Source organism: Podarcis pityusensis (genome assembly GCF_964106645.2).
Source record: "Podarcis pityusensis genome assembly, chromosome: Z".
Taxonomy (NCBI): Eukaryota; Metazoa; Chordata; class Lepidosauria; order Squamata; family Lacertidae; genus Podarcis; species Podarcis pityusensis.
Window position 1 is genome coordinate 47,933,331 of NC_138044.1, and position 26,095 is coordinate 47,959,425.

Below are 26,095 nucleotides of genomic sequence, written 5' to 3' on the forward strand. Positions count from 1 at the left end.
TAAAAAAGTATACAATGTCTAGAAGGCACCAGGCTGGCGAAGACTCCCTTAGTCCTAATCTACAACTGGAAAAGAAAAATGATTTGTGTTCTTTTAAATACATGAAACTGCATCAACTTTCATTAATTCATCTCTTCTTACCCTTGGTTCTCCCTTCTCTCCCTATTTGATTGTAGATGCACACAAACATGTTCTAAATTTAGGTTGTACATTCATCGGGGCAGCAACCTGCTTCTTTCTTATGCTACTCTGTGACACAAATACCAATATATATGATAATCATAGAAATAATAACATCAGAAGGCCTTTTTTTCCTACGTAGCTTTTCCTTCTACTAGGCTTGCCTCTCTGCACTTGGCTGGCTTCTATTGTGGCTGGATGTTCTGCCGCAGAGAATCAAAGGTATTTGCAAAAGACTGTAAAATAGTTTCTGTGTCGCCAAACTGTCAGGGGCTGTTATTGTATTAAGAGCAGCCTTCCCCAACCTGGTGCTCACCAGGTGCTTTGGACTGCAGTTCCCACCAGCTCTAGTCAGCACAACCGCTAGTGAGGGTGGTGGAAGCTGTAATCCAAAAACTGTTTATTTATTATAACTTATTGCATTTATATTGCACCTTTCCAACAAGGAGCTCAAGGTCGCATGAAACTTCTTCTTGTCTACATTTTATCCCCAAGGTCACCCAGTGAGCTTTGTGGGCTGAGTGAAGACTTGGAACCCGGGTCTTCTAGGTTCTGGTCCAGCACTCTAATGATGACACCACACTTGCAGGCTCCAGGTTGGTGAAGGCTGGAGTAGCCCATCTTGGCAAGATGGACCCAGTAGCCTGACTCCGTTGAAGGCAGCTTTGTATGAGCTGAGCTCACATTTTCCTAATATTAACAGTGGAGGTTTGGAGGGTTTGCTTGTGCTAAAGTAGGCATGTTTCATCAAGTGGGGCAGTGATCTGGCAGAGCTGCCTGTTGACAGTCTTAAAACTTTGTCATAAAGGCGCCACTCAACCTCTCTGGCACCTTTGATCTTCAGCTCCACATGATCCTTCCAGAATGGCCCCTCTTCACAGCTTTATTGCAATGGAGACTTCAGCAAATGAGGCCGTGCCTATTCGCGTTTCTTCTTCCGAAGTCAAATGAGAGTCATGTTCGAGTGATTTTCTTAAACTATACTAAAATGCAAATTCTGGGCACTAAGGGGCAAAGGAGGGAATGCCGCAAAGGGCAGTCAACTTAGTTATCATCTGCAAGCCATACTTAACATTTTCAAAAAATGACCCGGCTGCAGAAATGAAAAATTGTTGGTTTTTTTCTGACATTTTTCTTATGTTGCTTACATTTTAACTTTGCAGAGTCTCCTTATTTGCACAGCCCCAGCTTTGGAATTTGTTAATGGGATTGCTTTATTCATTCCTCTGCGGCTGCTTTTAATTAAACGGGGGGGATTGCATGGGAGTGCTCTCTGCAATGCACTCATGGTGAATATGATCCACAGGACTGGAGTTCTGATAGAACTGGTTGTTCTGTATGGAAGGAACTAAGGGAATCATGTGACTCAACTCCTATTGGGCTGAATCACTGGAGAAGGAAATGGGTTTGCTTGTCTGTGGGCTTAGCCACATGTAGCGCTTTCCAGGCAAAGGTCTGCTAGCTTTAAAGCTCTGTGCCAGAGGACTCTTTTCTTTCTTTTTCTTTTTGCAAACCAAGAGCTTTCCCTGCAAAAACCTGGTCTTTAAAGCTAAAGTTCAACCAATTGCACAGGTTTTCCATGGATTGCTGTTTGCTCCAATTTAGCAGTAAAGAGTGAGTTTTCATGGAGGAAGCCCTGGAGCAAAAAAGGGATGCTTCAAAGTGAAGCTTTAAAGCACAGAACATGCCTAGAAAATGTAGACAAAAGATAAGTGTGGAGAAGCCCTGAATGCTCCTCCATGTAAAATGCTCCCTGTATATAGAAAACATGGCATGTTAAGAAGAAGGATTCTAGGTTGGTGGTCGTGCTGATGTATTACTTTATTGTGAGCAGCAGGGTGGTCCAACATGTGGCTCAAGGGTCACCTTTTTTTGGCAGCCCTCAGCAGCAATGCATGATAGGTAAAAGCCAGCTGCAGCTCCCGTCTGCCATCTCTTCTTCCCTTGCTAAAGAGAAGACACACTTTCCTAGCGGCTGCCGGTGCCCAGGCAGGGAAAGGAGAAAGAGGCGGCACTTGCACATGTCTTATGGCAACTGCCACCTTTAGCTCTGACGTGTCCCTCTGCTGACTGCTGGGAGGAGTTTGCTGGCGAGGTCAGACTCATGCCTCATGCAGCATGGTGACCAAGGAGCGTGGCAGTGGCCTTGAGGGAATGTGGTTGTTGCTGCTGCTGCTGCCCACACATAAAAAGAAGCCAGCCACTGAGGAGATCAAAGTCGAGCAGGTGGCAGATATGGGATGGGGTGAGCGAGGAGGAAATGCAGGGTGTCACTGGGGGGGACCTGGAAGGGCAGAGTGACTTTATGGGGGGGAGGATTGCCTGTGGTAAATAAGAGTCCCCTCGCGGAATTTGAGGGAGGGTTAAACAGGGCTGTCCCTTTTTGAGGTGGGCTCGGGGGGTGTCCTGTGATGCCAGAATTATTAGGATCTTCCTGACTTTTTCTGGGAGGCGGTTGGCTGAGGAGAATCCCCTTTACAGTTGAACTCAAAGGGTATGTGTGTGTTTGGAAGTCAGGTGGGGTGGGAGACTCTTAGCTGAAGTGGTGACAGTGCTTAATACCTGAGCTTGTTTTGTGTATTTACTCAGAAGCAAGCCCCAGAGACTTAAATGAGGTTCCTGCTTAAGTAGGGGTGCAAATGTTGTGCTGTGCTATGTATCCTGCCCCCCTCCTCATTCCACTTATAAATATATGGCTCTCTCTTGTTCTGAGTTCCTTCCTAGCTTCATACACTGCTAATGGTTTTGCTCCTATATTGTTGACTGGTGTTGGAGCCCTGGCCCCTCTCCGCCCACAAATCTTGGGCAATCTTAGAATTAATTATTGAGAGGCTATGTCTCAATTTGTTCTGCATTAATGTTGTGTTGGGAATGGAGTCGGGGCTGCAGTCAGAACAGATACCGTACTCAGCACATGGAATCAATGAACTGAGACTTGCTCCAAGTCCTGAACACACCATCTGGAATTCCAATCTGATGTTACAATTTGTAGTTCTGACCCCAGATTCAACACTGGGAAAGAACAAGGGGAGGAAGGAAGGAAGGGTGAGTTGCCTTTTCTGCTTCTGTAGGATTTAATATTAATATATTAGTAGTGTATATTAAATAATATTAACTATCTTGATTTATGATATGGAAACTTAATTCAGTGTTCAGCCCACTTGGTCTGAGAGGTTGGACCACCCTGGTGTGCAGGGAGGTTATATGTGTGTGCATGTATTTATAGATGTATGTACTAGGGACTAACAACCCTGCCTAACTGCCCTTCCCTCACACCCAAGCAGAATCCTCTCTCTACAGCTCACACTTATTTGCTTACCCTAAGCTGGATGGGGAGAACCTGGCTTGACAGCAATACATGTGAAAAGGATCTAGGGTTCTTAGTAGACCGCAAAATTAACATGAGGTAACAATGTGATGCAGCAGCAAACACCGCCCCACCCCCTTCCCAGTGTTATTCTGCCTGCATCCACAGAAGTATAGTGTCCTGGCCAAGGGAAGTAATAGTACTGCTTTATTCTGCCTTGGCCAGATCATACCTGGAGTCTTGTGTCCAGTTCTGGGCACATTTTAAGGAGGATGTTGACAAGCTGGAGTGTGTGCAAAAGATGATCCAGGAACCAAGCCTTATGAAGAACGGTTGCAGGAGTTGGGTATGTTTAGCCTAGAAAAAAGGAGACAGAGAGGAGATACGATAGCCATCTCCAAATAACTGAAGGATTGTCACATAGAAGATGGAGAAGCTTGTTTGCTGCTGCTGTGGAGGGTAGGACTTGAACCAATGGCTTCAAGTTACAAGAAAGGAGATTCTGACCAAACATCAGGAAGAACTTTCTGACAGTAAGAGCTGTTCCTCAGTGGAGCAGTCCACTGTGGGAGATTGTGGACTCACCTTCATTGGAGGTTTGTAAGCAGAGGTTGGATGGTGATTTGTCATGGGGATCCCTTCCAACTCTACAATTTCATGATTCTATTGTTATGAGGGTTTTTTTGGGGGGGGGCAGAGTTGAGACCCTTCAAAACTCTGGACCCAGCAAGTGATAAGAGCAACTTCTTAGCCACATGTTCATACAGAGTTTACAGGGGGACTGCTGTCTCCTTATCTGAGATCCAACAGTTGCTAGCTTCTCTGGACATTAGCAAGCTAACCAAAAGGGCCAGCAGGAGTATTTCTACCTCACCTACTGCCAAGCCAAATCAAAGAGGACAGGAGCTTGCAGCTGTCCCATGGGAAGGGGGCTTGAGCCTGTCCAGTGGGGTATCACAGCAGGGAACAAGCTGAAGTTGAGACCAGCTTCAGCAGCAGCTGCAACCTAATTGCTAAGCCCACCCATGCTTGCAAGACTGCTCTGCTTAAAGGAGCTCAGCCTTCTCCGGTAATCTCATACTGAGATGGAGAAGGGAGGCACTTAGGTCTTCTGTAGTGCAGACCTTTGTATTAGAGGATGGCAGTCCAATATCCTTGGGCCAGAAGGAGTGCACACTGGCCTCTCAGGTTCATCTGAGAGTGCTTCTGGGGCCGACCTTGCATGCTCTTCCCTTTCTAAGGAGTCTTCACTCTACTCCAGGGTCATGACTGATTGGGTAAACAAACTCTTTCCATTAGTCTTGCCATGGTGGAGGCTGAGCTCCCCCTTTGAATGCTGTGACATCCTTCTCCACCAAGAAGGCTAAAGAGAGAGAGTGCACCTTGGTGACTGTTCTTTTCCAGAAGCTTGTGCTGCAGTCAGTCCTCCTGGTGTGGGAGGCTGCTTGATTTGAGCACAGAAGGCAAAAAAAAAACCAGTAAAAATAGGCTTTGCCATCAATGCAAGAATGATCTACTGGTCCCAGAGCATGCCATATGCACCAAAGCGGGCGCCCACTCGTTACCAACCTCCTCTCTCCACCCCCTTAATTCCTAAGAACTTACATTGAGCCAAGACGGTGGGGTGGGGAGGACATTCCCAGAAAAAAGAGGAGCGGGATTTTTGTTTCTGCCTCTCGTCATCCCTCTTAGTGCTCTAGCCTTTTGCAGGTCTGCAACCTTTTTGGTTCTGCACAGAGGTTTAATGGGAAAGTTGAAAAGCCTCAGCCGTGTATAGCTGATGGTCCTTTTGTCAGCAAGCCTCAGCGACTCGGGGAATATTTCTCATGCCTGAAGTGGGTATTAAACAGGCAAATGGAGTGGAAGGAGCAAGTGGAATGGCAAACCATGATCAATTAGTGCTGAAAACAGGTCGGTTGATTCATTGGTTGCCCATCAAGCTGTAACTGCAGAAACCAAAGGAACCGGTGATATGTGAAAGAAGCAAAAAAAGAAAAGACTGCAATATTGATGCAACTTGGCATCAAAGTAATATGCTTATTTGGAGAGCAGAGAAAAATTAATTTTCCAAGCCTACCTGTTTGTCAGCTCCACCCATTATTTGCTGCTGCTGCATCATCAGATAAATTGACTTTTGCAGTGCAGGATGAATACAATTTCATTAGAAGGATATTAGAGAAATGTGCATGTTTTTAGCCATATGCACCATTTTTCATAGGGAAATGAGATAGCTGCCCAGAGGAGATCCCTGTCTATGTGGTTGATTAAAGAAAATAAATCTTGGCTCACAAAGATTACCACCCCCAACTGCAGCCCTGCAGAGCAACCGTTCCAGGCCTCCCCTGCAAAACCCTCGCCTTAAACTCCATGGATGTGTTTCTATGTAGAATGTCCATAAGCATGTCACTGTCTCTCAGACTCAGCTTGCAATATGTGAAATGGGAATAGCGCTCTCCAGGGTTGCCCAAGGGTCTAACCCAAGTACTGCACTAAAACTAAAGGGGCTTAATCATCAGGTTGCGTAGGCATCCACTGGGAGAACAGGCAAAGGGGAAATTGCCCCCTCCATCTGGATGAACCCTAATTCCTAGATTCCCAGTTTTCATTTGTTTTAAGAGGAACTATGCCCCTGAACCCCAGTTGTTGGGAATGGCAAGTGGGGAGGGTGCTGTTGCACTCAGGTCCTGCTGGTTGTGGGCTGCCCACTTTCAGAATGGGATGCTGGACTAGATGGGCCTTTGGCCTCATCCAGTTGCAGGGCTCTTCTTACGCTGTCATGCTTATGGGCTTCCAGAGAGTCATCTATCCGTTCTGTGCTTGGAACAGAATGCTCCTGTCCTTGGTCTCATCCAGCAAGGATATTCTTATTTCCTTCCATCGGATGAAGGAGAGGTATAGCCCATGGGAGTTTGTGCCCTAATAAATTCTGTTCAATCTGTAAGTGCCACAAGATGATTTTTGGTTTTTATTTTCTTCTGTCACTCATGTGACACTTGGTTTGGGCAGTCCAGAAATTGCTCCCACAGGAGGCAGTGGTGGCCACTAGCCTAGATGGCTTTGAAAAAAATATTTGACCAACTCAAGAAGGAGAGGGCTATCAGTGGCTACCAGCCACAATCGTTTTGCTCTACTTCCACGCTCGGAGGCAGTAATGCTTCTGAATACAGTTGCTAGAAACCACAGGAAGGGAGAGGGCTATTGCACTTGAGTCCTGCTTGCAGGTTTCCCAGGGGAGCATCTGGCTGGCCATTGTGAGAACAGGATGCTGGACTAGATGGGTCACTGGCTTGGTTCCAGCAGCCTCTTCTAATGTTATTGTGTTAGCTGTTCCCTGAGCAGCAAGCATTGCTAACCAAGTTCCATTATAGTTTTAACAGTTGAGGCAACAGACCAAGACAGCCTCAGCTCGATTCTGTCCCCTTGGTGGGATTCCTGCACAGCAGTTCTGATGCCAGGAGTCTCTTTTCCCTTCACTGTGTTCTGGCATCATGGATGGAGCATTCGTATGCAGCCTCTGCCTTCTAGCAAACTGTCATCTCTGGCTTGTTTGTCAACCTCATGACAGCGCTGACGCATCCCATAGCCATCTGGGTATTGACATTGCTTTGCATTCTCCCACTTCGTCCCTCTTTTTCTGTTGGGAAAGTGAGAGAAAAAGCACATGCACAATAGGGAAAGAAGTTTCTGCGTCCTGTTGTAGAAATGGCAGAAGATACCATGATGCCGTTGATGACTTACAGGCAAGAAATTCATCTACTGTACCAGCTTTGTGGCACATGGTCTGCCCCACCAGCTTGTCTCTTTGATCTGAATTGTGGTTTTCACCTGTGCTGGAGTCTGGAGGGGGATGAGAACCCTTGCAGCAGGAAGCGAAGGAAGGTTGGCCCAGTCTGCTTCTATACCCACTTCACATCCCCAACCAAGCGGACATGTATGTTGCCCTTTGGCTGGCCCTTGTCCTGTCTTTATTTATTTCATTTGTTACATTTCTATCCTATCTTTCCTCCATGAAACTCAAAAGTGGCATGAATGCTTCTCCTGCTCCTGCATTTCATCTTAACAACAATTCTGTGAAGTAGGTAAGGTTGAAAGAGACACCCATAAGAGCATAAGAGTCCTGATAGATCAGGCCCATAGACATCTAGTCCAGCATCTTGTAACGGCAGTTGCTACCCAGACACCTCTGGGACACCAGCAATCAGAATCCGAACTCAAAAACTCTCCTGTCCTGTGGTTTCCTGCAGCTGGTATTCAGAAGCATTGCTGCTTCTGACTATGGAGGCAAGGCCACTGTGAATTTGTTCAGTCCTCTATTAAAGCCGTCCAAGTTCTATAGTTTAACTTAATGGCTGGAATTTGCACCCCGTTCTGGGGGGGGGGGGGGGAACGGATCAGACTTGGGCTGGATCCTTATCTCCCTCGTAGTCCCTTCCAACTATGATTCTATTATTCCCCTTTGAGACAGGTATGACAGGTGGGCCCACCTGTCAATCATGCGGCAACTCCCTGGTGTCAGGTGACTGCTTTTGCATAGCGCTGTGCACAGAAGCTCTAGCAATCAGCTGGTCATCAGGCATTCTTCAGCATTCTGTGCACAGCACTAGGCAAGCCCGATGACCAGGACCTGCACTACAACCACTACACCACCCTGCCTCTTTCCAGTTGAATTGGCAACCTCCAGTTTATGTTTCCTCCCCTTTTTGCTTAAGATGTGTGTGGTCAACTTGACAGATTTTGTTCCATCCTGAGTGTCCCTGCTAAGGTCTGTCTCATGCAAGAGTTAGCATTATCTGCTGGGTATATTTAAAATGCCCCTCCACACTCCCGGAGGCTAGATCAAAGTCCGCAGTACACTACAACTGCAAGTGAAAACTTGACACTTTTCTACCCAGAGTTGTTGACACATTCAAGACAAAGATATTGATCCGGAGAATATTTTGCTTCTTGCTTTCAGATGTCTGTTCTCTAATTTGCAGCAGCCAACAGATAAAAAGCAAATGGAGCAGGACCCTCAAAATGCTTGCATACCAGCCTGCCTGTGTCTTGCACACAGCTGTTTAGTCACCAAGCTATGTAGAGAGCAGCCTGTGGACATCTAGACCACTCTTTCTGCCACTTGCATAGCTATCAACTTTTCCCTTTTCTTGCAAGGAGTCCTATTCGGAATAAGGGAATTTCCCTTAAAAAAAGGGAAACCTTGACAGCTATGCTCTTGGGACCTGTGTAGACTGATGCGCAGCGTAAATTAATAATGCAGAGTTTTTAAGTGAAAGAATAAGAGCTTTACTGAGTTAAAATAAACTTCTTCATAAACAACACGGTTCCAAACAGTTTGACTGAGATTCCATACTGACTCTGCTCACAGCTGAGGCAGACTGACTCTGACTGAAAACTTACAGAGAACACAGAGAGAAACTGGTTGCTAAGTCACATGCCAGAGTGACTCCACAGTTAGCAGTCAGGCCTGAATAACTTTAGTAGCCCCAAATGATTGTGCAGTCCCAGCACCTCCCAGCCTGCTTTGTCTTTGCTGTGTCTTTGTCACATGACATAGACCACACCCCTCCTCCCCTCCTCCAGTGATATTGAACTCTGATAATACCTTTTCCTGAAACCACCCACTTTTGCCACACCAACCAGTTATGTGGCCTAGGTTTCCTTTTGTTGTGTTTTTGTATATTCTGTAGGAAGCCCCCCGGAGTGGCTGGGGCAACCCAGTCAGATGGGTGGGGTACAAAAAACAAATTATTCTTATTAAAAGATATGGGCCTCAGACTGAAAAAGCACACCCCACCCCTTTAAAGAGATATTCTGGCAGCTTAAAAGGATATCTATCATCTATCTATCACAATTTATAGATATATAAAAAACAATTTTTATAAAGAGTTTTCAACATGAAATACAATAAAAGCCAAACCAATCTAAATAAAATAAATAGGGAAGAAGAAGAAGAAGAAAAAGAAGAAGAAGAAGAAGAAGAAGAAGAAGAAGAAGAAGAAGAAGAAGAAGAAGAAAAGCATCAGATCCTCTGTTGTAATTATATCTTAAGCCTTATTTCACACGCAGGAGAGTGAGCCGTCCCAGGGGCTTCTCACCTGGGAACTTCGCCCTCTTCCCCCCAGCCTCCCACCCTGGCAGATCCTCTCTCCCCTGCCCCTCATCCTCTGTCCATCACCTTCCTGTGTGTATCTTCAGTAATCCAAGATAGGGAACTTCAAAAGGCAAAGCATAAATATGGATAGAATTAATAGAAAGAAAACAAGAATTACAGATCACAGGAAAGCAAAATAAGAAGAGAAATAAAAGAAAAAGACAGTCTTAATAGAAATGGTTATATCAAGTGGTGCATTGCTTCCAATGAAGAACATTTAGTTTGAAATGTTCCATCTTACGATGCACAAAGTTACAATCATCATGTAAGGAATTGTGATGCTCTCTGCATCCCCCACCTGCTCTTCACTGAAGGAACAGCCATAGGAAAGTGATCTTATAGGAGCATAGGGACATATGAAGCCGCCTTAGGCTGGGCCAGGCCTTGGGTCCATCTCACTCAATACTGTACACTGATCGAGTGGCAGTGGCCCTCTAGGGTTTCTGGCAGGAGTCCCTCACAGCCCCATCTGGAAATGCAATCGGGGATCGAAGCTGGGACCTTCTGCGTGCAACGCAGGTGTTCTACCACTGAGCTACAGCCCCTTGCATGTGCACCAGACTCTAAGGGTGCCACACTATGGAACATCTTATCATGTCAGCTCTCAATATCAGGCTTTCCTCCTCAGTCTCCACGGAGATTCTTTTTCTGGGCCTAGTTGAGCTGCCAATTTCATTTCGGTTGCTTAGAATTGTAGAGTTGGAAGGGGCCTCAAGGCATGTCTGCTGCAACCCCCTGCAATGCGGGAATCACAGCTAAATCACAGCTTCCAGGGTAGCTGAGCTATGTGTGGACCCCAGAGAGTTCTGCTAGGTTTTCCAGCTGGACGTTTCTCAGTCTGCTACTTCTGAGTCCAGTTGAATGTGGCTCAAATGTCTTATTGACTCCTTGGAACTGGAAAGGGAAGCACAACTTTCCATGTTAGGTTTTGGGGAATAGCCTTTGAAGGCCAAGCGGAATCATGACCCTCTGACCACTGAAGCTATTTTCAAGGTCATTGTCCAGGTACTCAGGGATCAAGAGAGCAGCTTCCACTCAGTGTCAACCAGGGATTGGGAACCTGAGGCCTGCAGAACAGACATAGCCCTCCAGATCTCTCTCTCTGACCCTCAAAACTCTCCCCAGGCTGCGGCTGTCACTGATCCTGCTTCACACAGACCAGGATGTGTCACTGAACTCTGATAGTGCCCTTTGCTTGTCCAGACGGAGGAGAGAGGTGTGCAGGTATAGAAACTACTCTACTGTAGAAAGATATATTTCATGTTATTTGCTTCTCCCATTTTTCTTCCTCTGGGCCCTCTGTGGTTGCCCAAGGTTGCCCAGAATGGGATGTGGCCCCCAAACTGGAAAAGGGTCCCCTATCTTTGGTATGAGCCACACTGGTAGATGGGTCACTGGCAGCCTCCTGTGTATTCATTGAGTGCTCAGCCCCAGGGGCACCTTGACATGGTTTGCTGAATTCTTTCAAACACTTTTATCAACAGAGCTAACAGGTAGTTCACACACCTTGCACCAAGGTGTTCCTCTTGATTTCACTTCGCAGTCGAGTGGCAGCCTCGTGGAAGTGCTCCAGGCTGGGAAGTGGGAGAGCCATCTGGAGCTGTGGGGTAAGCTAGGAATGCTTTGAGCACACACTTTGCATGCAGGATGCCGTGGGGCCAGTTCCTGGCAGGTTCTCCAGCAGCAGAGCTGAGTAGGAGGTGCTGCTTTAGACGATGAAGTAGCCAGTGCCTTCTAAGGTAGGCTATGCTGGGTTCAATGTGTGCTGAAGACACACCTGTTTACCTTGGCCTTTGATATCGGAGGTGTATGTTTTCAGGACCTGCCCTCTTCTTGTGACTGCAATTTGTTTTAAACTACTTTTAATATTTTAAAAGCCAGGTGCCTCTGGGAAGCACACAAGCAAGCTGAGAGAACAACAGTCCTTTCCCGAGCAGTATTCAAAGGCATTCTGCCTCCAGCATAATGGCTAGTAGCCATGTCAGCCTTAGCTCAGTTGGTTAGAGTGTGGTGCTGATACCGCCAAGCTTGCTGGTTCAATCCCCACATGGGACAGCTGCATATTCCTGCATTGCAAGGGGGTTGGACTAGATCAGAGCTTTCCAAACAGGATGTTGCAACATGTTAGTGTGTAGGTGTGTCATGCAAACATTCCCCATGCTCCTCTCGGGGCTGGAAAGGGGTTAGTTTAACCTCTGTTTTGCTGGTAAAATTAATTACTGTGTCACAAAAGGATGCATGTCTAAAAAGGGTGTCGTCAACTTGAAAAGTTTGGAAAGCTCTGGACTAGATGATAGAATCATAGAATCATAGAATCATAGAGTTGGAAGAGACCACAAGGGCCATCGAGTCCAATCCCCTGCCAGATCCTCAGGGTCCCTTCCAGCTCTACAATTCTATGATTCTATACAGGAGTCTGGCTTTATAGAAAGCAGCTTCATGTGCTGAGTCAGCATGATTTCCCCGCTCCTCCACCTCAACCTGCTTATTCCTTCATGATTCCAGTACTTGAGGATCTTTTTAATTCATGATTAATGATTAGAAGCAGAAGATGTCTAGTCCCCTCCCCCACAAATCCCCCCTCCCTTTCTACACCCACATAGAAACACACTTGAGACCAGAGAAGTTAATTTTTAGCAGCAGGATGCCATCGTGGTTGCAATTTATTAAGAAAGTGAGCAGACGGAGAGAGCCAGGCCGGCAGACTCACTGAAGGGAGCCATAAATTCTTCAGAGGCTGGGTTTGCAAATTCAGGGAATGTAAGAAGAGCCTGCTGGATCAGGGCAATGGTCCATCTAGTTCAGCATCCTGCTCCAGCTGTGGTCAGCCAGATGCCCCAATGGGAAGCCTGAAAGCAGGACCAAAGCACAGGAACACACTCCCCCCCCCTGTGGTTTCCAGCAACTCATGTAGTTTTAGATACTGCTATCATGTCACCCCTTACTGACCTGTTATCTAAACTAAAGCACCCCACATGTTGCAGCCTTTCCTCTTAGGGGAGTCGCTTCATCTCCTTGGTAATTTCGGTTGCCGTTTTCTCAACGTTTTCCAACTTACAAGATCGTATGAAGAGAGGAAGGCATAGGACATCCTCTGGGGAAGCAGAGCTGCTCTTTTTCCTTTCCCCCCTATTATAAGGAATAGAGGTACCAGCCTAAAATTCTGACCATTCTAGAGAGACAGAGAGAATGGAATACTTAGAAGTATATTGTTCTCCATCCAGCCTTCAGATTTGTTTCTAAGGTTGCTTCCAGTGACCTGCACATCAACTGTTCATTCTGATTTGTTTACACAAAGTATGTGAGGAGGTTAGACAAGGTCAGCTATTTATTCTGATTTGTTTGTGGGGAGCTGAGATGATGTTGCATCAAGCTATTGCAATCCCATATTTCCCAGTACATATTTCTGTCACTTTCTTGTCGCTTTTGCTGATGGTGGGGGGAAGTGGGTAGAGATGGATGAATATATCAATTTCAGATTCTCATGTTTTCCATTCTTACATTCGGTTCTCACCATTTCCATATCAGTTCTTTCTTTAAGTCCCCGTGAAAATTCATCAGGATCTTAGTGCAAAATTCTCCTAACAGGCACATTTTGATATGCAATTTTCCCTGATGCCTTTTTTGGTGTTATTTTCACTAATAGATGCATTTTTACAGACCCTTCACCTTGATATATACATTTCTATATGTATTGCAGAATATATGTGTTCTGTATATGCATTCTTGATACACACATTACTTGGCTGCAGAATGGCAGTGTAAAATTTGGGATGCATGAATTTCTAAGGATGGTTGTGTTTTGCTTCAAGTAATGTTTTAGGAAGTGCAGATTAGGTAGATTCATCTTAAAATTCAACCTGAACTGAATTTCTCCCACGTCCCAAGCTCAGACCCTCCAGGTGTCCCTATTTTCCAGGGACAGTCCTGGATTTACAGAAGCTGTCCTGGTTTCTTATTTGATCCCAGAATGTTCCACTTTTCCTTAGGGCATCTCTATTTTCATCAGAGAAATGTAGGAGAGCATGGCTCAGTTATGTGACCCCCCCTGAGCCAGGGAGATAAGTGACTATACAACCCTTAGAAGACATCTGAAGGCAGCCCTATATAGGAAAGTATTGTTACATTGTTAATGTTAAATGTGTGTTGGAAGGCACCCAAAGACAGGGTATGAATATTATTATTATTATTATTATTATTATTATTATTATTATTATTGAATGGGACATCCCTGTTTTCAATAGAGAAATGTTGGAAGGTATGCTAGCTGAGGGATCACATTGGACCACTTGCACAGGAGAATCTGGTGACAAAAACCAACACTGGTGAAGGCCTGTTTCAAAGAACAATCAGCAAAGGCTGATTGTGACCATGTGATATTGGAGGCAAAGAGATTTCTGGCTTGGGGAAGGAGGGGGGTGAGGGAGTTCTGCTGCACGTATATATTTAGTAACAGTTGTTAAATTTTTCTGTTTGTGATTCACTTTCACACTGCAAAGGTTAACTGAGTTATTCTAGTGCCGTTTCCAAAATTAAATGAGGTGGGCTTGATTCAAACTGAGCAGGAGAGATCTGCCAAAGGACCAGTTTATTTGAGGAAGTTGCAATAAATTTCTAGGCGGCAGATAGCTGTAGCCAATATTGCCAGGGTTGGTGGTGTTAAACTTTCAGCCCAGCCTTTTTCTCTCTCCCCCCCCCCCCAGACCACACCCTGATCTGTGTCATCCTTGAGTGCTTTGTTACTAGGATGTACTGTGTCCTTGAACTGTATGCCTCATTGAAGTCTGTCTGGGGGGTGTGGCTGCAGAAAATTCTCATGTTTATGTGGCTGGAATGTAACCTCCTGTAAGGAGGGACAAGTCACATGTGCTGCCCCACCCACTTTCCCCTCTGGCTCCACCCACTATTAACACCTGCCATTCCCCCCATGGGGGTATGTGGCCCTAAAGAATTAAAAATCCCCCCACCTCTGTGTTATAATAACCATTTGGGAGTTTACATACCCTCCAACATTTCTCTATTGAAAATAGGGGTGTCCTATTCAGTAATCATAATCATAATAATATTTATCTGACAGGGTTGACCCAGCTACTCTGGCCAGCTTCCAACATATATCAAAACATAACAAAACATTAAAATTAGAAAACTTCCCTATGCAGGGCTACCTTCAGGTGTCTTATAAAGGTTGTAAAGCTTATCTCCTTGGCTCGGGGGGTCAGATAACTCCATACCCTCCAACATTTGTTCAGAGAAAATAGGGATGTCCTAAGGAAAAGCAGGACATTAAGGGATCAAATCAGAAGGTCAGACGGCTTCTATAAATCTGGGAATGTCCCTGAAAAATAGGAGCATTTGGAGGGTCTGAGTTTACTCTTTGGGCATGGAGGAGCATGTATACTTATAGAGCATTCCTGCTTTGTGACTGCAGAGTAGGAACTAACACTAGTTTGCTACCTGAGACCTGGGGCACTTAGGAAGCAGGGATTTTGTGACATTGGTCCCTGTGATAGCAGGGCAAAATGAAGTTTCTGAAACTACGCCTGGCATAAATATTGACCAAGCAGGAACTCCTAAGCTCTAGGGTCCATGAGAGCACACGAAGCGGCTTCATCCTGAGGCAGATCTAGCTCCACACTAGTCTACAATGTCTGGTAGTGGCTCTCAGGGATTTCAGATGGCAGCATCTCCCAACTTTACCTGGAGATGCCAGGGATTGAATTTGGGGCTCTGGGCAGATAAAACAGATATTATAAGCACTGAGCTGACTTATCTTCCATAAGTCCATACTTATCTTCCTTCAGCTCACCTTGGAACAGATAGCATTGGACTGGAAAACTCCCATTCCTGGTTAGGATTTAAGAAAAGTGCTCCAGGAGCCCCTTGACTCTGTGCATGACTGCTAGAAGGCTACAGTTTGGAGCATCTCCCTAGGACACAGGTCATCCATATGGCATGCATGTACCCAGAAAGGCCTTCCCTTGTGCCCACAGGCTGTTCCCCGCCACCTCCAACCTTTGTCCTCCTGAAATTAGACTTGAACAAAGAGCCAGTGCAGTTACAGTGTGTTGCTGGTTTTCCTGATGGTGGAAAGAGGCCTTTATTGTGCCATTTTCTTTCCCTGCCCCAAAATCTCCAAATGGGTCCAAACGTCAATATCTTAGGTCCCTGGTAGAGGACAAGGATCCAGAGGTCACGCTCAGGGTGGCCAAATTCTGTGCAACTGCCATAAAATTTAGGGAACAAGCTGTGCTACCATAATGACTAAGGCCTTAAATGACAATTTTAGGTTATATTTTAGTGATGAAGATTTAACATATATTTTTAACTGTTGCTAGATCTGTATTAGGTAGCAGGTGGCGCTGTGGGTTAAACCACTGAGCCTCGGGCTTGCCGATCGGAAGGTCGGCAGTTCGAATCCCCACGATGGGTTGAGCTCCCGTTGCTTGGTCTCAGCTCCTGCCAACCTAGCAGTTCAAAAGCACGTCAAAGTGCAAGTAGATAAATAGGTACTGCTCCGGTGGGAAGGTAAACAGCGTTTCTGTGCGCTGCTCTGGTTCACCAGAAGTGGCTTAGTCATGCTGGCCACATGACCCGGAAGCTGTACGCCGGCTCCCTCAGCCAGTAAAGCGAGATGAGCACCACAACCCCAGAGTCGTCCGCAACTGGACCTAATGGTCAGGAATCCCTTTACCTTTACCTTTTATATCTGTATTGTCCCTGTTATACCCAATTGCAAATTCACATGTATCCCTATCGTGTTTTATGATATTGTATGTGAGCTGGAACTAGTCTGTGACTGAAATTAATAAATTCATTCATTCACTTCCAGGAACAACTGATTTCAAAGTAATTGCCAAACGTCCTTTTGTGTGCAAATTATTTGCTTGAGATGCCAGTCCAATGCAAAATAACCATCCCTGGCCCCAAACACTTACCCTTCCCTTATCTTAATCACCTTTTGAAGGAATAAACTCTGGAAGTCTAGACTCTAATCTTGGGAGGAAACACAGCTGGAGAATCTTTTTAGCTTGGCTTCAGAGGAATAATGACTCAAAATGTTAGCTTGCAGTGAGGGAAACAAAATTAGCATGGTATCTTGGTTCTGCTGCCCCAAACTGGCTGGACCTCCTTTGACTATGGCAGCCCAAAACAGGCTGCTGCAAAGGGGCAAGATGGCACCCCCCCCCACACACACATTTCACATACAGAAGGCAGCTGGCCAGGCAGCTGGATCTTGCTCCAGCACTGGTGTCAGGACCACCCCCTCCACCCTCCTAGAGCTGCACTGCACAGACAGCTCTGTCCTCCCAACACATTCTTGCTGCATCTGCCACCTGAGGCAGCTACCTCACTCTGCCTAATGGGAGGGCTGGCCCTGCCTTTGAGAAGAGAAGGCTCCTTTCTCAGGCAAACGCCTGCACATCATAGTAGGAATAGAGATGTGAAGAAAGTGTCCTCCAGCTTAACTACTCCTTAGAATTAGCTCAGCAGGTCACCACCTGTGTACACAAGCCAGAAAGGCAGAGGGGTATTATTTCTTTGAGTGGTTGGATAGATTTGATGATTCCTTACCTAGCTCTGTGTTTCATCTGTAACAGGAAGAAAAATACTGGTACCTAAGTGCTTTTATATGACGGTGAATCTTTAGACTGCAAACCCCAATAGTGTCTCCAGGTGTTCCACAAGCCTGTGGGTCTGCAAAGGGTGAAGTTGGGGCCTGTGGCCCTCCATGTGTGATTGGAGTCAACTCCAATGAGTCCCAGCCAGTGTGGGCAATGGTCAGTTGTAGTCCAGCTGCATGCTGAGAATTTTAGTACAGCAGCATGATGGAAGTTGTAGTCCAGGAGCACCTGGGGAGGGGCATAGGCTCCCCAGTCCCAGTCCAGTACAAGGATTGGAAGACTTCTGCTGAGAGAGGTTTGGGGCAGCCACTTTGCCCAGAGATTTACTCTGCACAAAAGAAAATTTCCTGATTTGGAGGCTGGCAGGAGCTGTATTTTTGTCATTTCCCCAAGCAGTGAAAAAATTCTCAAGAGCAGTACTATCCAGGTCTGGCTTTCTTTAGCCAAATAGAGTTGCTTTCCCCCCATCAGATTGAGTGTGCTTACAAATAATGAGTAGAGCACAGGGAGGGAATTTGTAGGCATTCCTGCAATTCATCAACTCCATTACCCCTCATCGGACACGCAGAGAAAGGCACTCAACTCCAAATGTACTATAATCCCCTCTACCCCGCTCAAGGAAACCGCCTTCCCTTGTGCCTTACCTATATGGTTATTAGGACACAGTGGCTGCGTTTTTCTTGTGCTGTTGAAGACAGCACACCTCTAAGTATCAGTTGCTGGGGATCACGTATGAAGACAGGATTGTTGCACTCCTGCTTGTGGGCTTCCCATAATGGGCATCTGGTTGGTCCCCGTGAGATCAGGATGCTGAACTCCATTGGTCTGATCCAGCAAAGCTTTTCTTGTGTTCTTAAATATTAGGACTCTGCCAAGGGTCCGAGGAGCGCTCAGGAGACAGGAGGTTAAGGCTATGGAGGATACTAGCCATGATGACTACATTCTACCTCTGTCATTGATGCCAGTATGCTCTCTGAATACCAGCTACTGGGAACCACAAATGGGGATTGCTGCTGTCACTGTTGTCCTCAGGCTCTGATTGTGAGGTTCCCGTAGGGGGCATCTGTGATAACAGGATGCTGGACTAGGTTGGCCACTGCCTGATCCACTTGTAAGGCTCTTGTGCTGTTGAGTTTCTACCTTGCTCAGTGCTTCTGCCCCAGGCCAAACCCTGTCTCCCAATATCTGCATTTAAATATACATTTTCATATGATGATTTAAAAAAAAAAAAAATGGAAACACCAGACTAATGCAGAATCAGGACAGAATAGGTTTATAGGCTGTGAAAAAGTGCAGAGGATCAGAAACAGATTGACTTGCTCATCCCTACAGCTATCCACGTCCCTGGTGTCGTTTAAGACTTAAGTACCTGGTTTTTCAAATAATGATGCATCAAGAAGTATCTTTTTCTCTCTCACAAAGGCACGCCATGGTGGGATTAGCAATTAAAGCAATCCTCTCCCCCCCCCCCCAAAAAAAACCCCGACTTTGCAGCGAGGACGTCTGGAACAACGAGGCAAGGCAGCACCAGTCAGACAGCAGTGAATTTCACAAGACGGAACTCAAATGAGACCTTTGTGAATTAAGGAGATCAAGCTTTACATTTCCCAGCAGCCATTGCATTCCCCCAAGGGGGTTCAGACCTCGCTGCCTTGGGAGAATTAGCATGCAGACCACAACCCTGAGTGCGCATGGCAGGGGACATAAATGGAGATTAATTATCAAAAGGGAGGGTTGCAAAAGCAATATTGCACTGAAAACTTGAGGGAGTGTTATATACTGTGCAGAGAGCCTATATTGGCAATTCTACAAGAGCTGTCAAAGGGAAGTGTGTGTGATCAATCAGGCTGCCGTCTTGGAGATAAATTGTAGAAATACATTGGGAATTCTATGCAAGCCCCATTTGAAATGAGCGAATGAACTCTGCACAGTGATGATTCTGAGAGGGTTGAACTCCTCCTTCCCTCCACTTCAGTTACTTCCAGAATGTTCCTTGCAGTGTACTAAACTCCTTTGCCACCTGCTGCTTGCCATTAGCGCATGCTTAGCTTTCCACTTTGAGTTAATTTGGAGGTTACAAATATTGCTAGGCAAATGCGCCATTCTTGCAATGTGAATTAACTGTGGAAGCTTCCGGACTGTAGGTAATTTTGGGTGGGATTCAAACTCAGATTGTGAAATTAAAGATGATCTGCCGCTCTTGCTCAGCAAACCAGTCCCCCCCGCCCCCATTTTCAGGATGGGGATAAGATGGAGATAGTGGTCAGGTTTCTGCCACACTCTTTGAGGATTCATGAACGTTACATAACATGATTTTAATTGATAGATGCAGATTTTGCTCAGTGATTTTATTGTACTGAACCTTCCTGGAATCCTGTCTAAATTCCAATAGGTTTGAGAAAATGAGAAAAACAAGCCCCTCCCCCCCATACTCTAAAAAAGATTGGACTTTTTGCAATGAGGATAGTGATGGGGGAACGCTCTGGGGTTAATGCTTGAGGCAATATCCTATAGCCTGATTCTAACATATTAGGATGAATTTTCAATAAATAGCTGACATTGACCAGCCTCCCTGCAAATTGTACACAAACAAATTAGGATGAATGCTCAGCATAGGAACATAGAGGGCTGCCTTATACTGAGTAAGAACTTTGGTATATCTAACTCAATATTGCCTGCACCATGGGTCGGCAAACTAAGGCCCGGGGGCCGGATCTGGCCCAATAGCCTTCTAAATCCAGCCCGTGGATGGTCCAGGGATTGGCATGGATCTGATCATTCGGGCTGCACCAGTGCGCAATTCTTTCCCTCTCCCTCACGTGGCGGCGTCTCCCCCTCCCTCCTCCTGACTTCCCCCCACCCTGCCTAGAGCCAAGAGGAAGGGGCTGGGCTTCGATTGGTGCCAGCAAATACAGTATGTGCAGTGTGCGTAGGAATTCGTTCCTTTTTCTTTTCTTTTCAAAATATAGTCCAGACAGTGAAGCTGCCCCCTGCTGAAAAAGTTTGAGGACCCCAGGCCTACCCTGACTGGCAGCAGCTCTCCAGGATTTGTGCACAGTTCCTTATACACAGTTTAATTTATGTACATGGGGACAGGAAGGGGAGCAGGATCATAGCATGCGGCTGTGCTCCCAACTTGTGGTGCTCTCCAGACATTGTTCTACAGGTGTTCTAATAAATATATGGCAGCTGGGGGGCAGATCCTGCTTCTTCAATACCCCACATGGACACATGCTAAAATGTGTGAAGGCGGATTCTGATAAACAGAGCTTACCTTTCATGAGCAGAGCTTTCAAGCCCCTAGAAAGGAAGCAAAGCAAGGTTTTCATAGGGCCTTCAAGGTGTTCCTCTATATAAAGCCCTTAACAGCTTGGGACCAGTTTACTTGTGGGATCACCTTACCTGCCCGCTTGACTGCTTGGGTCTGTGGAACGGGCACAGGTACAGCTGCCACATAAAACTTGTTCTGCACTTGTGAGAAAATGATCTTTTAGTGTGGCAGCTCCTAGACTTTGTAACTCCCTGGAATCAGGCAGGTGTTTTGCTGTGTTCTTTTGGCACCAGCTTTAAACACTTTTGTTTAGGCAAGCCTGTCCAGACATGTAGAATCATAGTATCATAGAATCTAAGAAACATAGAGTTGGAAGGGATCCCTAAGGGTCATCTAGTCCAATATCCCTACAATGCAGTTTCCTTAAAATCTACAGGATTTTGGGGTAGATATCTTCAGGGGTTATTTTGCATTATTATTATTATTTCTCCCAATGGCAATCAACAGAAAAATAACTGTCCTTTTATTTAGAAGAGAGGGGGTCAGTGTTCATCCAAATATACCTTCCCAATTCCAAATTGCATGTGCTTATACAAGTGGCATGCATGCTGTGTATTTGTTTATTTTAGCTGGGTTTAAACCTTCCAAGTAAACCCTCTTAAATGTTATTTAAACGGGGAGGGTGGATTGTTTTCCTCTCTGAGATGTTGAAGGGATTATTATTACTATTATTGTTTTATTCCTACCCCGGCATTTCTATCTTAAAACAATGGAGCGGGTTATAGCAAATGCGAGACAATCAAACAGCATACAGATCTGAGACAATACAAAAAAAAAAAAACCACACACACAAAAAACCACCACACAACCCAATACTAAAGAGCCCTGGGAGAATTGGTAATGCAGCACATTGTTCTTTTAAAAGTAATTTTTGTGTTGCTGTGTTCAGGCTACTCATCACGCCAACAGATGCTGGGCATTTCTCCAACGCGATGCAGCACTACAGATATGGCACCCAACAATGTCCAAATCAATTAATAGATGGTTTAAGTTAAAGGCATAAGTGCTGACATGATAAATCAGCTTGAATTCAGGACTGACCTGTGGGAAATGAGAGATGTTAACAACCCTGGGGATTAAAACAACCATCACCTTCTGCCATAGTGATCACCATCACCTTATTTTGTTTGACTTAGAAGCATTTCTAAACTACTTGTGGTAATATTTTTAAATCTCTAGGCATTGTACACTATCTGCAATATGAAAACAACATCCATTAAAAATACAGTCTGAAATAAACAAAACTGTATGAAAGCATCTAAAAAGAATTTAAGCAGATTCTGAAGATTCAACACATAAAACAGGGCACAATCCTAAGGGTCAGGGAGAGCAGGCAAAACGATACCTCATTGCAAGACAGTGGAAGTAACTGATGGTGTCTGCTTTGACTATGGCAAAAGGAAGGGCATTCCTTGAAACAGGGATGATAGCAGACAAATGTTCATTTTGAGGTCACTGCCCTACGTTATACAGTGGTACCTCAGGTTACATACGCTTCAGGTTATATATGCTTCAGGTTACAGACTCCACTAACCCAGAAATCGTGCTTCAGGTTAAGAACTTTGCTTCAGGATGAGAACAGAAATCGTGCTCCGGCGGTGCAGCAGCAGGAGGAGGCCCCATTAGCTAAAGTGGTGCTTCAGGTTAAGAACAGCTTCAGGTTAAGAACAGACCTCCGGAATGAATTAAGTACGTAACCAGAGGTACCGCTGTGCTCAAAATTTTGCTTTAAATGCATAATATAGATGGGGCTATGCTTAATGATGATGATGATGATGAGAATGAGAATGATAATAGCCGCCCATCTGGCTTGGTTTCCCCAGCCACTCTGGGCAGCTTTCAGCATATATAGAAACATAATAAAACATCAAACATTAAAAACTTCCCAATATAGGGCTGCCTTCATATGTCTTCTAAAAGTTGTGTAGTTCTTTATCTCCTTGTCAACCGCTGGGAGGGCATTCCACAGGGAGGGCATCACTACCAACAATGCCCTCTGCCCGGTTCCCTGTTACTTTGCTTCTTGCCATGAGGGAACCAGCAGAAGACCCTCGGAGGAGGACCTCAGTGTCCAGGCTGAGAGATGGGGGCAGAGACACACCTTCAGGAGCCACACCCTCTCACAGCCAATGCAACAGAATATTCTCAGGTCAATTTCAGGAGCAAATGTCATGAGCAAGCTCCCTGGCCTGGCCTTCCTCATTTCTGCCTTCTTTTGGGGCACACAGGTCCTTCTAAAGTACCCCCGCCCCCAGAACATGGCCGAGGAGCTGCCCCAACATTTACCTCAGGCAATAAAAGGTTCCTTCAGAAACTGGTGGAATTTGCTCCCTGGCCTGGGTTCCTTCATATAGCTGAGTGGGTACCTGAGTCTGCCAGCTTTTATTTACACTTCTATGAATTTTGCCATGCCGTTCTCCAGCCGAGTAATATGCACCAAAATTGCACATACTAAGAAGATAAAATATGCATACTAATGCATATATTAGTGAATATATCACACACACACACAATGAATTGTGTTAGGGGATATATAAATGTTAGGAACAATATGCTTTGCAAAAAAAAAAGACATGTAAAATTAGGAGAAAATCACATTTAAATGCTGATGAATTTTCACAAGGATTTTTTTATATATGTAAACTGATGTGGAAATTGATAATGCTTCCTGCTTGGCTGGATTAAGGATAGAGAGGGGGGTGTCTGAGTGTACGTAGAAAACTGTGTGCAGAAAAGTTAAATCATTCGTTGCTCTGCCCACTGATCTTCTGTCTGTGGTTGGCAGCTCCAGGCAGGATGTCCCAAAGTAAATTCAGCCCATAGACTGGAGAAAGGGCTCCCTGCTCCTGCGTGAGGGGTGCTCCCTGTTGTGCAGCTATTGGAAGACAAGAGGCCAGTACTCTCTTAGAACAGGTGACAGCCCTCCCACTGAGGCGGGGAAATTCCCATCTCTCGTGGGAAAATTCATACAAAAGGGCTTCCCTGGTCGAAGATGGGAGTGTGTCACTCCTTTTCAATGCTTTGCTGTGTGCAGGTTGGGAAGGGTTTGTTTCAGTCTGTATACCCCCTGAGGTCAGTGCTGTTTGTGTGTGCATATTTCAGCAAGCATTTTCACACTGCTGAACATCTGAGTTATTCTGAGCCAAACTAATGCCATCTTTGAGCCCATTGGAGGCTTGATTTCTCTCTCTCTCTCTCAATCACACACACACACACACACACACACACACCCTCTACAGCAGGAACATTTCTCAGCTCAGCTTTGATCTGTGCAAAGAATCCAGCAGGCAAAGAATGGGGAGTTATTGTGGGACATCACAGTTTGTCATGTTTCAGGATTTAATTGTCTGTTAGGAGGCAAATTTTGACTTTCCAAGAATAATTCACAATTTGGAGGGAGAGAAAGAGAGCACAGAGGGCTGGGGACATTATAAAAACAAGAAATATGCCTAGAAGTTGGTGTGCGTGTATGTGTGCTTTTCAGTTTCCACATTATAAACATTAACTAATTGACAGCATTGAGGAAAGGCTCTGCATCAAACTTGACGGTAGTTCCCTACTTCTAACTGTTCAGTTCCTTAGCGTTTGACAATTGCACATTGTCATTTTCCCTGTGATAGGGGTGAAAAGGGGGGCATTTCTAGGGACTTAAAAGACCTGGAACAGAAGCTTGTCATAGCACATATTTGCAGAATGGTTGCATATGCTAACTTTCGGTGCAGATGCACATTTTGGCCAACTTTCAAAGTGGGAGGGAAGACTTGGGTCCTAGGTACTTGGCACAAATGTGCATAATATTTGCAGATACATACTAATTTATATGTACACATGGAAATTTAGGCCACCTTTCTAAGGGAAATAAAAATAAACCAGTTCTCTCTTTTGGGTCCTACTCTGAGTTATGGAGTACCATTACAATTTGGGAAAGGGCCAGAACACAGTAAATGGATTGGCCTCTCTACAAATCAAGATCTTTGGGTGTGTGGCTGGGCAATAATGGCTCTGGACTCACCTGCCTCCTCTGCATCAACTGTCTTACTGTGATGCTGTCTGTGTAGGGCTCTCTATAAAACTGGTCTGGAAACTTCTGTTGATACAAAACTGAGCCACCAATATACCTGTGGGGGGCAAGGCAGCTTGATCCCATTAGACCAAATTTACATTGTTTTGTTGTTTAATTGTTAGGTGCCTTTCTATGGAAACCTCCATGGAAAATTATATATATATATATATATATATATATATATATATATATATGCAATATCAGTTTGAGATTAACCCACTTGGGCTGGCATATGGGGGGGACTTAAAAGAGTGATCCTATAAGCAGTAAAGTTTCTCAGAAGATTTTTGCACCTCTCCCACCATCCCATGCAGCTTTCTCATTTTGTTTATAATGACATGGAGATCCGCATGGTCAGCTGCAAATTCTGGCTGGGCCTGTTCCTTTAAAATGAATGGGAGTCAGTATAATAATAATGCTGTTATACAGCTTTCATTCACCTTGGTGGGACTTGCACAGGCTCTCTAGGCTGGTAGGACTAACTCCTGAGAAGACGCTGATACAACCCTGCTACATACAGTGGTAGATCGGGTTACATATGTTTCAGGTTACAGACTCTGCTAACCCAGAAATATTACCTTGGGTTAAGAACTTTGCTTCAGGATAAGAACAGAAATCGTGCTCTGGTGGCATGGCAGCAGCAGGAGGCCCCCATTAGCTAAAGTGGTGCTTCAGGTTAAGAACGGACCTCCGGAACGAATTAAGTACTTAACCCGAGGTACCACTGTATTTCCCCTTGTGGAGGTTTGGGAAATGATAGAGGTATAGAAGACCATACAAACTTTGAAGCAAGTGGGTCATGATATGTTTTTCTCCCCCTCTCACAATACAAGAACCCAAAGAGGGTCATGCAATGGAGCAGAACACTGGAAAATTCAGAACAGAAAAGGAAGAAAGAACTTATTCACATAGTGCGTAGTTAAACTCTGGGATTCACTTCTGCAGGATGAGGTGATGGCCACCCACACAGATGGTTTCTAAAAAGGATATGATGAATTCATGGAAGAGAGGGCTATCAGTGGCTACTGGTAATCGGGCCCATGCTGTTCCTCTATGGTTGGCCCACACATTATGCTGCTCTGAATACCAGTTGTTGGGAATCTCAAATGGGGAGAATGATGTTGCCCTCAGGTCCTGCTTGCAAGCTTCCTATTGGGGCACCTGGTGGCCACTGTGAAAACAGGATGCTGGGCTGGGTGGGTCATTGGTCTGATCCATCCAAGCTCTGTGTGGTGGCTGTTCCTAATGATACCCTTCAGTGCCCTTCTGGCCCCACTGGTGTCTAACCCCACGTTTCACAAACCCATGCCTTGCATCATGTTTGGGCATTGCAGAGTTAAAGCAACAGAATCCTTCATTAACCTTCCCTCTCGTTAGAGTGAGAAGTGGATGGCAGTGCTAAAAATTACTGGGGGTGATGTGGACCAGAATGCTAATTAGA

General features: G+C 45.4%; 1 protein-coding gene across 13 annotated transcripts in view; it reads left to right on the top strand.

Moving 5' to 3' along the window:
- The window catches only part of LOC308468284 (5-hydroxytryptamine receptor 2A-like), a 257,733-nt gene that overhangs the window by 157,405 nt on the left and 74,233 nt on the right, over positions 1-26,095 (top strand). For 8 of the 13 annotated variants that reach the window (XM_080990386.1, XM_080990388.1, XM_080990390.1 and 5 more), the window contains exon 3: positions 323-402. The exons of the other annotated variants lie outside the window; for them this stretch is intronic. The gene's annotated coding sequence lies outside the window, so the exon portion shown is untranslated. The remainder of the gene's footprint in view (positions 1-322; positions 403-26,095) is intronic. 13 annotated transcript variants of the gene reach the window in all.